Source organism: Lactuca saligna, chromosome 7 (assembly GCF_052625555.1).
Source record: "Lactuca saligna cultivar CGN05327 chromosome 7, ASM5262555v1, whole genome shotgun sequence".
Lineage (NCBI taxonomy): Eukaryota > Viridiplantae > Streptophyta > Magnoliopsida > Asterales > Asteraceae > Lactuca > Lactuca saligna.
The window spans coordinates 59359339-59376316 of NC_136423.1; positions in this window are offsets into that span (position 1 = coordinate 59359339).

Sequence of the window (16978 nt, forward strand, 5' to 3'; positions counted from 1 at the left end):
TATTTTTCAAAAAAAAAAAAACGGGATTTTTATTTTTTTAGTTAATTCAAGTTACGAAAATAATATTTAAAAAAAGAATTTTTGGATTTTTCCATTTATTTTGCATTTTAAAATTATTTTTAGATTTGGTCTCACGATCTCACAAAATTAAAATGGTATCAAATGAACCTGAACATATATATATATATATATATATATATATATATATATATATATATATATATATATATATATATATATATATATATATATATATATATATATATATATATATATAATTTACCACTCGAATATTTCTACATAATTTCACAGAGATTTATATTTCTTCTTTTGTAAAGTCTTTTTATATCAATAAATGTATAAAATGAAAAATCCATAGAAGCCTGGGATAATAAATGTTTAGAAAAGCCCATGGGATTCAACAGGCTTGATTTCATAAAAATACTTGTGTCCATGTTTTGGTTAGGCTCCTTCACCGGGCTTATTCAACAGTTCGCTTATTCGGTTTCTGGTCCAATTGATTTGACTTGGAGATGAAATCGATTTTTAAATATTGGTTTTAGATGCGTTACTAGATTATTGCCTTCGTGAAATAGCTATGTAAATGCGCTATACAATTCAAGTATCTACCTAAGAAACACAATTTTTAAATAAAAAAGTACATATCTAATGAAATTGAGCGTTTTCCATATATATAAATAAACAATAATACTCGTATTGAACTTTAAAGTATGATTATATCTTGATTGTGTCTCACGTTGTTTTCCTTCTCTAAAATAAAATCTATATAATAATATATTTAATGTGAAATTGGGGCGATAAAACCGGATAACGGTTTAAAAAATATGAAAACTTGAACCACAAATGCTTCCAATCTGTTCTATACTTATTTTATGAATCATAATCATTTTACATCGGTATCAATTATCGAATTTACGATTTATGGTCGGTTCCAATTCCAAAAACAGATACTAGCGCCATAGTTCCCACTTTCACATGAATATATTCTTATTGCTTTTTAATTTTTTTGTTTTATCTCATAAGACATCAATATAATATTAGTGATGGCAAATTGATGAAAAATCTATACTCAACAATTGTTATTAACAATTTGAGTAATGATATCGGGTTCTGATAGAGTGAATTGTAGCAAGGATAAAAAAATATATCACTAACAACAAATATTATTAGTAGTATTTTCAGGTTTATCGCAAAGATATGTTATAGCTATAAAGTTATCGAACATGGAAGGTTCCATGGGCAGTTATGGATCCGAAACTGATCGCCTAAGGGCCCATTTTACGTTAAGGGCCCCACAAACAACTCATTATTTTATCTCTACATATATTAACAATCAATTCAAAAGTTGGGTGCATTAAAATTCATTTTTTGGATGAATTTTTTATAACTACAAAAAAAAAAAAAAAAGATACAATGTTATGGCCACATTTTTTGGTAGTGTTAAAGTGGCCTTGAACGTGCTACTCTTTCAGTCTTTCGGGTCAAAATTTAGAACTTCAGTCTTGTAATTTGTCTATATGTTTGGATATAGAATAACCATTTTTAACATTAAAAACATCTAGCAATATACTTGTTTGTGTTTTATTAAAGGAGATCATGATACCTCAATACCTCAAGTACTTAAAAGATTTAAAGTGTAGAAATGATGTTTTAATTATTATTATTATTATTATTATTATTATTATTATTATTATTAATTACAAAGGTGAGTCAATCTTTATAGAAATTAAGTACTTTGTTAGAGAATTTCACATCTTAGAGGGGTTGGGATGAATCTATGTTGTATAGATTGCATATACCCCTATTATAAAAGATATGTTATTGTTAATGATGATTCCTTTCTGTGTATGAGAATTTAGGATGCATTATATGCTAGATTCTTATTTTTGATGTGAGATATGGGTTAGGTCCATGATAGAAAGATGATTTTGTCTTGTTTATATATGTGAAGTATGTATGTTATAATTTCTTGGAAATATTTGTGTATGATGATTAGGACAAAGCATGCTAGTGATTTGATATGCCATAACGATGTTATGATGTTATGTGCATGATATTGTATGTTTATGTAAAATTTTTAACTTGTAATAACTAATTCACATGTCTACATTATAAACAACTTGAGAAGTAATATGCTCTTAAAAGATGATAATAATTACGCATGATTACTTAGGGAGGTTAAATGTGTAATTTCCTTATATGATGAATTAATACCAGATTAATTAAAAAGGGGAAAGCATTTAGTGGGGCGAAGGTAGTAACCAAGACATATAAGGAAGCCCTATCCGGATTATATGATGGCCTACTAGATTGAAAGATACATATAGGATAAGAGCTTAAGGTAAATAGACGTTGGGTGGTTATTCTAGACAACCACTCGGGACATGGTTTAGGTTTTCCAAGACTGAAGTAATGTTGATGATTGATGGAATGTTTGCATAAACACCACGTAGGATTTGGGAGGTGTAAAATGATGGAATTGGAAGTGCTTGTATCAATCCTTATCGACAACGTGTATACTTGTATATGCAACGTCGGAGTAGTGAATGCAGCGACAACTAGCGACAATGTTACGGCAGAGAGTCGTGCCTCACTTAGTGCATTGGATCATGCCGATCATTTTAGTAGCAAACATGATACTTTCCTTGGGGTTACTAATGAATATATATATATATATACACACACACACACACACACACACACACACACACACACACCTTAAAAAGCATTTAGCCTAAAATGCTGAATTTTAAGAGGTACAACACTTAAATCATAATTTACACTAAGTTTATGCATTGAAATTATTTGTTCAACTATTGAAAAAGTCAAGGAAGTCTTATCCCCCCTCTTATTAAGTAGTAGTTTTGACCTGGTTCATTCACTTATCTCGGCATTTCCTCATATGTCGTTGTTTTTGTTCATTTGGTTCATATAAACTTGAAGAAACATTTGTAATAGAAGTTCCCTTGAATCCTTCATCACATTGATCTATCATGGGTCTCTCCAGAAACCCTAACCATCAATCTTTACCACCATTGAAACCTTAGACGCCACTCTGCCTCCTTTCACCTCAAACCACCCATAGTCGGGCATGCTTCACCTTCTCTGCCACATACATACTTCTCTCAAATTAACCTTAACCACGAATAGTCTGATCACCAACGTAGGCACTCTGCCTCTTTTCGACTATCATCGCCACCCAAATACATTGTCGACAACCTTCAACCATCCACAACCTAGAAAAAAATAGCGAGGAAGCTCCCCGTCTCTTCATTTTCCCGTCTCTTCGTTTCCCTCTCCTGTTAAAGTGAAGAAGCCCTAAGTTTTAGTTAAATATACCTCTGCATCGTAACATAGCACATATCTTACCACCTGCTGCCTCCAACATTATTGTCATCCTCCTCTATCTCTCTCAGAAAAGCCCTTAATGCCGCCATCATCCTGATCTTAAGTTCTTAACCATCCGGAAAAGCTTCAAGGTTTGGAAGAAGATGTTGAAACCTAGATGGAAAAACGTAAAGAACACTTTAAATTATAAAACATAACTTCTCCACCGTTGAACCGTCTTCTTCATCTGTTGATTTTTTTTTGTGATGTTAAATGGTATGCTACCTTTTTTCCATATATTCCCCATGTTCTATGGCTCTGATTATTAATGGCTTATGTATTTGAGCAAATTCCAACTTTTGTGGTTTCTTCCATAAATGGCACAGTTTTTGTGATTTTGAGGTGCTAAGTAAACCCATTCTTAGCTTCTGATTGTTCTTCAAGTTTATTGAGGTTGCATGGACAACCTTTTTTTGACTGTTATTACACTCAAATTTGATTTGAAGCTTAATTTAACCATTATTTTGTAGTCGTTTCTTTCTGAATATAGGTGGTCATGAACTTCAAATTATTCTCTGTTTAAAGAGATAATTAGTAAATCGCCAAATTAAGGGTACTATTTACATATTCATATTTTCTGATATTTTTTATCGTTCCAAATTTATTTTTTATCTTAGATTTGACCACTAAGTTTTGTGTTGGCATTAAGGTGCCCATGGGAGGCATTAATGAGGTATGAAACTTGAATATTACTAAATTTTTACATGGAAGTGTATGTACCTAACCTTTTATTTTCTATCATAAATCTGATCACTGATTTTCATATATGGAATTTGAAGTATGGAAGTTTATATATTGTTGAATTTGGTATGGAAGCAATGATTCAATGGTGGTGTTTGATATAAAAATGGTTGGTGTGACAACCCAAAGTTTATTCCATTACATTACCCCGTTACCGTTAACGGAATATCCCATTTTATAAAAGTAACGTTAATTCGAGGTCGTAAAATAAATAAATGTTATAGTTATTTATAATCCCTGTCCTTATTAGTCGTAATATACATTCCCATATTAATTTTGGAAAAAGGTTAAATTTTATTACGACCACTAAATCGGGTGCGACCGAAAAGCCCCGTTTAACGATAGTATCGGGTAGATTCCCACTGAGCTCCAACTCCAACCCATATATAAGGGGGAGAAAACCCCATTTGAACCTTTTTCACCCTCTCTCTCTCTCTCTATACACTCTTTCTAGGCTCGTTTTCGACTCGAATCCGCAACCAAACACTTCTAAATCGTAAGTCCACTTACCCTAGCTTGTTCTAAACACCTTGGCTTGTGATTTTACCCCAAAATTCGACCATATAAGCTGTCAAAGAGGAGTTTATGGCCCATGAACACTCTAGGGCCGTAAACCCCTTAAATGTGGCCAAAATGACCCAAACTTGTCCCATTGAGCCTAGGAACCAATTAAGGAATTTTTCTAGGAGTGTTTAATCATCAAAACACTGGATTATAGGGCATAAAAGAGAGTTTACAGCCCAAGCACATGCTTAGGCTGTAAACACCTCTAAACCTTGCAAAAATGCCCCAAAACACACTCCCAAACCACCCTTAGGCTTAATACTTAAATTAAGGGTTTCCTATTTCGGGTTTAGAGCATTCAAACACAAGAAATTGAGGGATTAAAAGGAGTTTATGGCCAGACATATGCCAAGGCCATAAACACCTCTAAATCAAGCCAAATGATGGTTTTAATCCCCCCTGAATGGCCTAATACCTCATTATAAATTACTAGGGCTGGAATAGGGACTTAAAACTTCAATAAAATCAAGGTGTAGGAGTTCACGGCCGTGAAATCCCATAGGGGTGGTTTATGGGCCGTAAACTCCCCTATGGTCCCTTTAAAAGCCCTAAACCCATTCATACCTTCCAGATTTGGACCTAGCAAAATTCCACGAACAAGATAGAGCCCTTAAAACACCCTAGAACCCCTCACCATGAGTTTACGGCCATAAACTCATGGGGAGTTGTCCCTGGGCCATAAACACCATAAGGTGAGTTTACTCTTGAAGAGTAAACTCCATTCCTAAGCCATTTGAGCCCTTAAATGTTACCCGGGACACCCCAAACACTTAACCAAAGTGTTTTCCGCTCCTTAGAGTGTGTATACTTGTTTAATTAGTATTAAATATACTAATTGTATGTGCACATATTTTATAATATGTTAAATAGGTCTCTAAGTGTGTCCAAGTCCTTACTTGACACCGGACACCCAACCGGCACCTTCGTCGGATCCACTTACACCAGGTGAGTTCATACCCCTGAATAAACCTTTTAAATGTTTTTACATGTTTTATAGGGGGGAATACAAGTTAAACATGCTAGTTATCATATCAATCACATGTGATTGATAACCCGCATGCACAAGAATTTACCACACTGTAAACTGTTTTACCGAGTAGGATACTATAAATGGTTTTCTAAAATGTTTTCACTTGCTCATAACTCTTACTTATACTGTTTTATCAAGGTTCATTTTAAACTGGTTTATGAAAAGTTCCAAAGAATTTCTAAAGGTTTTCAAACTTATTTTATCAAAGAATACCAAGTTGTGACTTTCTTAAGTATAAAGGTTTTTCCAAGGATTTCATCAAAGTTCTCTTTCATGTCGTATACTCTTGCTTGTTAGATGTCGCTGCTTCGCTTTTACTTAGTTTAACCTCCTACTTGATAACGTTTCCACTTTGTGATACACTTATATTTGGTAACGCTTATACTTCACGATTTGATTATCCCACACTGTTTGTTTACACTTGACGATTTGGTTATTCCACACTATTCGTTCACACTTTATGATCCAGTTATTCCACACTATTCATTCACACTTTATGATCCAGTTATTCCACACTATTCATTCACACTTTATGATTCAGTTATTCCACACTGTACGTTATACATCACGATTCGGTTATTCCACATTGTACGTTATACATCTATTGGGTCCTCTGATGATGTTTTCGATAAAGACCAAATTAAATCTAATATGATGCAAAAATTTGACTTATTGAGCACGAAATTAACTTTAGAAAATACTTTTGATGCTGAAAACGTTTATGAATTTGATGAAAGCGACATGAGTGTAATTTATGTAGAGGATGAGATAGATTGTTCAGTGTTTGTACAAAATGAGGCTGAATAAAAGAAAAAGTTGATTTTTTAAAATTCAACTGAATATGTTCGTATTGTAGAAAATAAAGGTTCCAAAGTTTTAAAAGCAAAAGCCACAGTTTTTCCGAAAGTACAAACCGTTCCTAATCAAGTTTTTTTAAAAAATGGCCTTAACAAAACTGTTACACCAGAATTGACGTCCATTGTTAATAATGATAATGTCGATGGTTGTGAAGAATATTTTTGGTATGGGACAATAGACAATGCAGATGAAAAAAAAGGTATATCCGTAAAGACCTCTTGGAAAATGAAAGGAAAATACATTTGTAACCAATGAATCATGTTGACCTTGTTACGATCAGTGTCACACCCCCAAACGAGAACGGTAGAAACGTCTGGGGGCGGATGACTTGATGTAACGTATCATAACAATTGAATAATAGAGATCAAAGCATTACAACCATTGTATTGATTAATAATATGTTTACATTGTTCTCAAAAACATTGTTTACATGATCTCAAATGCATAAGTCAAAATATAAGTAACGTGATGCGATGACGTCCCATCCACGAAAATTCTTGTGGTGACGTGTTTACTGGTTTATGAGAATACAAGTGATTTTGAAAAGTGTCAAGGATTAAGTTGGTGAGTTCATAAGCGTTTTGTATACGAAGGAGTTTGTAACTGTTTCGTGTAAAATGATGGTGTATACTTCCAGAAAATCCAATATTTTCTTATAAAAATGAACTGTAAGTCTTAATCCAAAGACTAAAGTTGTATGTAATGCTGAACAAGGAAACAAGTGTTATGAAGTTTTATCTTTGTATAAAGCTACTTAAAGATACGTAGAACCCGTAAACCAATTCTTTGAGTTATTATAACCATACTAATGCGACTAGTTTCCTGAACGACGTTCATCATGCGTCAGAACTATTTACGACATTTGTCACCCCAGACATGCCGGTCTAACCGTAGCTAACGATTTTGGTCCTTGATACCGGTTGTGGTATTCATATTTGTTCTGACTTTCAGGGACTAAGAAGAAGTGAGGATGTGGAGCATGGGAAGATAAGCTTAATCATGGGGAATAGGAAAGCATCACCTGTCACCAAGATTGGAGTTTATACTTTGTTGCTAAGTAATGGGTTAACATTAGATTTGAATAAATGTTGTTACTCGTCTAAAATGTCGAGAAATATTATTTCCTTTCACGATTTGTACAAACAAGGGTTTACCTTTTCTTTTGATAATGAATGTGGTGGTATTAATGCTTTCTTTAGTAATGTTCTTTATTTGAAAGCATTACCTTGTGATGGTGTGTATGAAGCTATGTTGGTTGTAGATAACCTAGGAAATAATGTGTTGTGTATTGATTCTTCCACTAACTTGGATAAAACATCATTGTGGCATTGTCATCTTGGACATGTAAGCAAGAAATTCATAGGCCAACTCCAAAAGGATGGAGTCTTTGAGTCATTTGACATAAATTCAGATGATAGTTGTGAATCTTGTCTACTTGGAAAAATGAAAAAACCCCTCTTCACCGGTACTTGTGCTAGGGTTGAGGGTTTGTTGGATCTCATACATACTAATGTGTGTGGACCCTTCAGAACCGCCACAAGGGATGCTAACCACTTCTATGTGAATTTTACTGATGATTATAGTAGATATGGATGTGTCTACTTAATCAAGCATAAGTCAGAAACCTTTGAAAAGTTCAAAGAGTTTAAGCAGGAAGTGGAGAATCAATTGGGCAGGAACATTAAGATGCTTCGATCTGATCGAGGTGGTGAGTATCTTAGTACATACTTTCTTGACTATCTTAAGGAATGTGGGATTGTCTCACAATTGACACCTCCTAGGACACCACAACTTAATGGTGTGGCTGAGAGGCATAATAGAACCTTGTTGGACATGGTTCATTCCATGATGAGTCAAGCTTTGCAACCAATATCATTTTGAGGGTATGCCTTAGAGACTGTCGCCCATATCCTTAATCTAGTACTTACTAAAAAGTTTGCCAAAACACCTCACGAGATGCGGACCGGGAAAGTTCCCAATTTGGACCATATCAAGATTTGGGGTTACAAGGCTTTCGTGAGGCACGAGACTCATGATAAGCTTGAACCTCGAAGTGAGAGGTGTATTTTCATCGACTACCTACAAAAATCCTTTGGTTACCTCTTCTACAGACCCAGTGATAATGTGGTCTTTGTAGCAAGGAGGGGAGTCTTTCACGAGAGAGAGTTCATAAGCCAAGGAAACAGTGGGAGGAAAATTAACCTTGAAGAAATTCAAGATTCAAGTGGTGAAGGAACCTCAAATCCTAGCAATCAACCTGAGGAGGAAACTCCTGTTGACCCAACTGATGAGTCTGTACCTCTGAGGCGTTCCACAAGAGTTAGGAATGCACCTAAGCATTACTATGGTTTCCATATTACCGCGGAAGGTGATACATTTATTAGTGACAACACATTGCTAAATTTGGATGAACCTAACAACTATAGAGAAGCCGTTGCAGGCCCCGAGTCTGATAAATGGAAAGAGGCTATGGACAGTGAGATTCAGTCCATGTATGACAATAATGCTTGGAACTTAGTTGACAATGTACTGATTCGTAAGACGGTCAGGTGCAAATGGATCTTCAAGAAGAAGACCGACATGGATGGAAAGGTGTACACTTATAAGGCATGATTGGTTGTGAAGGGTTTCACTCAAACTCAAGGAATTGATTATGATGAAACCTTCTCACTAGTAGCAAAGATTAAGTCTATCAGGGTTATGCTTGCCATTGTTGCATTTCATGATTATGAAATATAGCAAATGGATGTCAAAACTACATTCCTTAATGGAAAGTTGGTAGAGGATCTTTACATGAGTCAACCAGAGAGTATTGTCAGTACAGAGTACCCTTATAGAGTGTGCAAGCTTGAGAAATCCATTTATGGATTGAAACAAGCATCTCGCAGCTGGAACCTTTTTTTTGATGAGAAGGCCAAAGAGTTTGGCTTTTCGAGAAGCGAAGATGAATCCTGTGTGTATCTCAAAGCTAGTGGGAGTATAGTTAGCTTTTTGGTACTGTATGTGGATGACATACTACTCATGGGAAATGACATCCCAACTTTGCAGGAGGTTAAGTCCGGGATTGGGAACTGTTTCGCTATGAAGGACCTTGGAGAAGCTTCCTAAATCCTAGGGATAAGGATATTGAGAGAAAGGAGTAAAAGACTAATTGGAGTTAGTACTCGCCCTGATGTGGCTTTTGCAAAATTAAGCAAGGCTCAGAGCCCGAGTACAGAGGATTAGATAGTTGAGATGAGTTGATTACCATATGCTTCTGCTGTTGGCTCAATCATGTATGCTATGACTTGTACTCACCCTGATGTGGCTTTCGCTTTGAGCATTGTCAGCCGATATCAAGGGAATCCTGGCAAGGCTCACTGGACTGCGGTAAAGAACATTCTCAAGTACCTGTGAAGGACTAATGATTGGATTCTTACCATTGGTGCAAGTGATGACTTGAGGGTGTAGGGTATAATGATGCTAGTTTTCAGATTGATAGGGATAATTTCCGCTCTCAATCGGGTTAGGTCTTTACCATGAATGGAGGAGCTGTTACTTGGAAAAGTTCCAAGCAGCAGACGGTAGATAATTTGATGTGTGAATTAGAGTATATAACAGTGAGTGAAGAGGAGAATGAGGCGATATGGCTGAGCAACTTCATCAGAGACCTTGGAGTTATACCAGCTATAAAGGAGCCTATGGAGATTTTTTGTGAATGCAATAGTGCGATTGCCTTAGCCAAGGAAACGAGAGATTATGGCAGATCCAGACACATTGACAGAAAATATCACTTCATAAGACACAAGATAGAAAAAGGACTCCTCGTAGCAAAGAGGATATTGTCAGAGGAGAACCCAACAGATCCCCTCATGAAGGAACTAACTAGGGTTAGGCATTTGCAGAATGCGAGGTGCATCAAGCTAAACGACGATATTAGTTTTACAGATTAGATAGTTCTAAAATTTATAAAGTGATATTGACATTTGATGATGAATAAAAGTTGTTGTTAATTTATGAGTAAAGTGTTTCTATCATTTGTCAATCGTTTACTATTTTTTCATTTTGCATGTTTTGACTTCATGAATAATCATGTTATGGTATTTCATATTATTCAAATTCTCCACATTCGGTCATATATTGGAAGTATATCTGAATCAAGACTGTCATGAAGTTGGTTGTAGATTTCTAAGATGTTGGACATAGCAAGGATTGCTACAACACTCATGAGTGCTCATAAGCTCTAAGTATTGGATTCAACCCACGCTCACTTGTATCACTTCATGGAATTTATCTCGAGTAATCATGAGATAGTAATATCATATAAGTCTTCAAGCCTAGAGATATTAGTTGTTGCCTATGAGTTGGTTATAGGAGTTCGACATCAACAATTGTTACTATAGTTGTTCCACCACCACAAACTTCAATGATTCCAGCTACTTTAGTTCCAGGTGTGTCACCAACATTCAAGGGGTGATTAATGCGCTAATTACTAATTTCATCAAAATGCACAAAACCAGAGGTGCAGATAAATGAAGAAGAACATGATGATGACATGGTTGGATATGCAGACTTAGAGTTTGATCCAGAAGAGAAAAATATCGATGAAAATGCTATCATGTCTGGTAAACAATTCAAGATCATCAACTCTAAGCTAAATTCCATTTTTTTTTCAGCTCCTTAATGACAGTGATTGAAAATCATCTGTTTGTGGTAAGGATTTTGAATTTTGGCTGAAATCTCAAGAGTCTTGCATAAGTACTTTGTTTGATAATATTGTTAATGGCATTGATGAACATTTCGCTATCCAATCCTTATCTTTCAATGTTGAAAATTTGAAGTTATTGGATGTTGCTCGTGAATGACATAAGCAATTTGAAAAGATGGTGACAATTTTAAAGAATCAATCGAGTTAAAGATCAAGGAGTTTCGTGATCTATATTCTAATGAAGTGTAGAAGCTTTATAAATTTTGTGAAAATGTTAAAAATAAAGTTGATGTTTTATTGGTGCAACATAAACCATGATTGACGATGTTTTTTCTTTAAACAAGGATTATGCTGGTTCGTTGAAAGAAAAGAAAGAAGTTGATGGGAAGGTCTTTGATAATATTGAGATGTATTAAAATGGATTTCAAGAGACATTGACGAAGTTTCATCTTTCAACAAAAAATTTGTTATCACAAGGGCAACTTACTTCTATCGTTTTTTCTATAGAGTCTTGCTATAAAACTGAGCTGGCTACAATTCTTGATTTAGTCCTTCGTCTCCCCACAAATTCTCCAGGTTCTATGAATGTGTTAGAAGGGGGAGAAAAGGGAGTTGGTTGATCAAAGGATTCTAGTGAAGATAAAGGCAAGGTAGTTGGTAAAGTCATTTCCACTCAAATTCACACTTCGTTACATACAAAGATGCTGATCATAAAATGTCACCAAATTTTATGCCAAACATCAAATTCGAATTATCCAAGTTACAACAGAAAAATGGATAAGTATTGGGGATGGAGGATCATGTTCGTCGATTGCAGAACAAATTACAACTGTTGAGCCCAAAGACAAATAGAAGGTTATCCATGTCAAACCCTCAGTAGAAGAGAAGAAAAAGTTTCATGAGAGAAAAATGGAAAGACGCAGGGAATGAGACAAGAAGACTTATGATATTGAAGATACTGAGTTATGTTTTGTTTCCTGTTCCCTAAGGATGTTCTCGGTTGGCTTTCTTTGCGACCCGATGCGTGTTGCAATCGTGGGAAGCGCCTTCCCATGGCCAGGTGAGAGTGCCTCATGTGCGTTTATGCGCTCACATCTTTCATGCATGTCCCGTTGTCACTGTAGATGCAGGTTTGCTTACAAAGGACTCTTGCTACTGCTCTCATACGGGATAACAAGCTCATTATAAAGAATGGCATTCTGCCTCCGTTGTTGTTTTTTTGTATACGTGCACCCTCTGTTCTGAGGGGCTTTGGTTTATCGGCAAAGATTTGCTCTGGAGGCCAACCTGTTATTTTGCTGGGCCTTGCCTAGTTTTGAATTTAGGTTAGGCATGCGCCTTTGCCTGTAAGCCAACATTTTCTCGTCGTGTGCTTGTCACTCTGTATTCTTGTTGAGTGTTCCTTGGATCAACGTGAGTTCCCTTTTATGGGAGAGTTGTTACAAGTCGACTGAACACATCTCACTGTCGTTTCCTGGTTTCATGGGTTGGCACTTGTGCCATAGAAAATTTCCTTTGTGGGTATTCTCTTTTTTGGCGACCTTTGTTTTGACACGATTGGGTTTCTTGCGTTGCTCCTTGTTTGGCGTCATGCTCAATTGTCGGCTTGGTCGCTACTACCGTTGCTGACCCATCGCTCGTGCTGAATTTTAGAACACCATGGAGTGTAGATGGGATTGCTTGCAGCTGGAAAAGCGCAGGTCAGCCTAAGAGAATGTGGTGCTCTGTCTGGCGATCGACAACTGAGTATTCGAGCACCCTAGTTATCTCCTTTGCTCCGACATGACTAGTCAATGTGAACGGGAGTCTGACTATTCCCATTGGCAAAATGCGATGACCAGCAAAGCCAATAAGTGGGCCGTTGTGCGGTGGTTGGAGGTACTCTTTCCATTTGATTGGCAGTTGATGAAGGTAATTCTCATAGATCACATTGACTCTACTTCCGTTGTGGATGTAATTTTTTTCTAGTGAACCTATTATTACTTCACTCCCTAAGCAAGAAAGAATCATACCACTCGAGGTTTCTATTTCTGAGTCCAATATGGAGGAGGGTAGGACTTCAAAAATACGTGAGCACTTATCTAATAAATACTCAAATGTTAACATGGGTGATAGGAGTTCAACATTAAAAATTGATACTACAATTGTTCCACCACCACCACCTTCGTCACCACCACAAACTTCAATGATTCCACCTACTTTAGTTCCAGGTGTGTCACCAACATTCAAGGGGTGATTAATGAGCTAATTACTAATTTGATCACAATGCACAGAATCAGAGGTACAGATAAATGAAGAAGAGCATGATGATGAATTTGTTGGATATGCAGACTTAGAGTTCAATCCAGAAGAGAAAAATATTGATGAAAATGCTATTATGTCTCGTAAACAATTTAAGATCATCAAATCTAAGCTAAATTCCATTTTTTCTAGATCCTTAATGACAGTGATAGAAAATCATATGTTTGTGGTGAGGAGTTTGAATTTTGGCTTAAATGTCAAGAGTCTTGCATAAGAACTTTGTTTGATAATATTTTAAGGGCATTGATGAACATTTCGCTATCCAATCCTCAACTTTCAATGATGAAAATTTGAATTTATTGGATGTTGCTCGTGAGTGACATGAGCGATTTGAAAAGATGGTGACAAATTTTAAAGAATCATTCGAGTTAAAGATCAAGGTGTTTCGTGATCTATTTTCTAATGAAGTGTAGAAGATTTATAAATTTTGTGAAAATGTTAAAAATAAAGTTGATGTTTTGATTGGTGCAACATAAACCTTGATTGGCGATGTTTTTTTTCTTAAATCAAGGATTATCCTGGTTCGTTGAAAGAAAAGGAAGAAGTCGATGGGAAGGTCTTTGATAATATTGAGATGTCTTAAAATGGATTTCAAGAGAGATTTACGAAGTTTCATCTTTCAACAAAAAATTTGTTATCCCAAGGGCAACTTACTTCTATCGTTTTTTCTATAGTCTTGGTTTAAAACTGAACTGGCTGCAATTCTTGATTTAGTCCTTCGTCTCCCCACAAATTTGCCACGTTCTGTGTATGTGTCACAAGGGGGGAGAAAAGGGAGTTGGTTGATCAAAGGATTCTAGTGAAGATAAGGCATGGTAGTTAGGAAGGTGATTTACACTCATATTCCCACTTCGTTATCTATGAAGACGATGATAAAAAAATTTTCAACAACTTTTGTGCCAAACATCAAAGTCGAATAATCCAAGTTACAACAGAAAAATGGATAAGTATTGGGGAAGGAGGATCATGTTCATCGATTGCAGAACAAATTACAACTACTGAGCTCAAAGACAAATGGAAGGTTATCCATGTCAAACCCTCAATAGAAGAGAAGAAAAAGTTTCATGAGAAAGAGATGGAAAGACTCAAGCAATTAGACAATATAATGAGGCAAAGAGTGAATGATATACCAATACTTAACAAAGGTGATCCTAACAAAGTTTGGTGCTATGAAATGATTGAGAACACAACTTTCAGTGAAGAAGAGGATGTCATAGTGAAGCCTAAAAAAACTTATGATATTGAAGATACTGAGTTTAATCAATTGGACTTCCCAATTAATCATTTATTATTTCTCTTTCCTAAATTCAATCTAGCAGAGAGTTATAAAGATAAATATGAGTTCAAGAATTTGAAGATGTATTTTCATGTGGTACTTGGGAAGAATAAGGAATAAGTATGGTCCTAGGTGAAATGACTTCCCATGATATCACAATAGAAAACAGGATAGAGATCATTAGTCATCGTCCAGGAGGGGGTCCCGGGATGAAGCTCCGATGATCTAGTTAGTATGAGATCTTAGAGTGATGGTAAGTGAATACAGAAAAGAGAGAATTTCGTCCCCTACTTCGTGAGGAAGAAGGGTCCATTTATACCAGTCTCAAAGGCATGTCTCTCAATTGATTCTGTTGAGGATTCTCTCATGAGGTCCGATGTGGCGGACCCATATTGGAGGGTCCTTTGTCACATCTTTGGCCTCCTCCTCACATTGGCTGGAAGGAGATTATCCAAATGTTCACGATGATCGTGACTATCGTCTGATAAGCGAATTGGACTCTCTGATAGGTGCCACGTTTTCTAGGGTATGATTTTCTGGAGAAGGGGTTAAGGCGCGACCCTGCACCTTAACCGCCTAATCCGCACCCCTCATATTGGTGACGACCAAGACTTGGCTTTAGACTGGGTTCTGACCAGGCCAAGCCCGATGTTAGTTTGACTTCTCTGTTAAAATTTCCTGGAAGGATGCGTTAACAAGTCCCTTAGGCTTGTAGGCGTATGCGTCGGTATGACAACATCTACGTTCGAGCCTATATTTCGACACGTGTATGCCTAACATTAGTTTTATCATTTGACGGGCCATAGGCAGTGCCGTTTATGTGTCAGATTCAATGTGAGATGGTTCGTGACCCCAAGGTTTTTCTTTAAAATACCCCCTTTTCAAAGACCTTTCATCCTTACCTTCTTCACCCTCGTTGTATCTATCTAGGTATTCTGAGAATTTTTCTTTCCGTTCACTTATTTTTTCCTCGATGATGGACCGTTATGATAGAGTCCCTATTGTGGAGGAGTTCCAGTTTATGCAAGATCGCTTCGGTTTCTTACCGGAGCATGGTGTAATGATTATGGCAAAGGGAGTATCGATCTACGATCGTTCTCCAACAAAAGTTGGGGTTCCTATTCCATTGTTCGAAGCGGGGTTGCGCCTGCCGACATCGGATTTTTTCTATATGATCGTGCAGCATTAAGGCTTTACTGTCGACAATTTAACCTCGAGCGCTTTAAATAAGATTGTTGGTTTTGAACTGATCTGTCGCTCTTTGGGTCGCGTTCCCACCTTCTGGGTTTTCAGTTACTTTTTTTGTTCAACTACGAACTCCAGTGTCCGTACCCCAGCTAAGTGACGACACATTCACCAACTGATCTTTGAGCTAGATACTTCGAAGAAGAACTGGAAAAGGCAATGGATTTGGGTCGACCGGAAACTCTTAGGGCATGGGTATCTTAGGAAACTAGACTTTTCCGACCATCTCTCCAAGTTGTTTGGGGTCGATCTGACTCTCAGCAAATGGCTGGGGAGTATTATTGTTCATGGAGAAAACTGGGAAGACTTTGTTCTTGATGCGGCCAGTATGAGTGCCACCTGGAGGGCTCACAGGAAGACGACACAGATGTTCTTCATGAGATGCGGTATTAACTCATCTCCTTACCCCTCCTTTTCCTTTTTTTGGAAATAGAGTGAGCATAAGATATCTTGTTGGCTTGTGGTATATTACTTTTGGTCAGGTGCGGAGGCCGAGATTTCTTTGGAGATGGCCCTGCGTGGTCACTATCAGGGCAAGCTTTGCCATTGGGAGATTTGTCTCGTAGAGGTTCTTCCTCCTTGTGTGTCTAAAAGACATGTGTGGGAGCTTGCTGGGCTGCTCTTGGTAGATAGGGAAATATGGGCTCCAACGGGCCATCATTAATTTCTCAGCCGACCGTTATGGCTGTTTCCTTATTTCATTCGCCAGTTGTTGTTGCTTCTGGTTTTCCTGTAGGTGTGTAAGCAGGAAGAAGTAATGCGCCTACTCCGAAAAGGTGCATCTTTCGTGTGGTGTCTTCGTCTGATGAAAATACATAATCCGATGATGCGGGTCTTCATCCTCATAAAGCTCGTAGGGTTCTGTCAA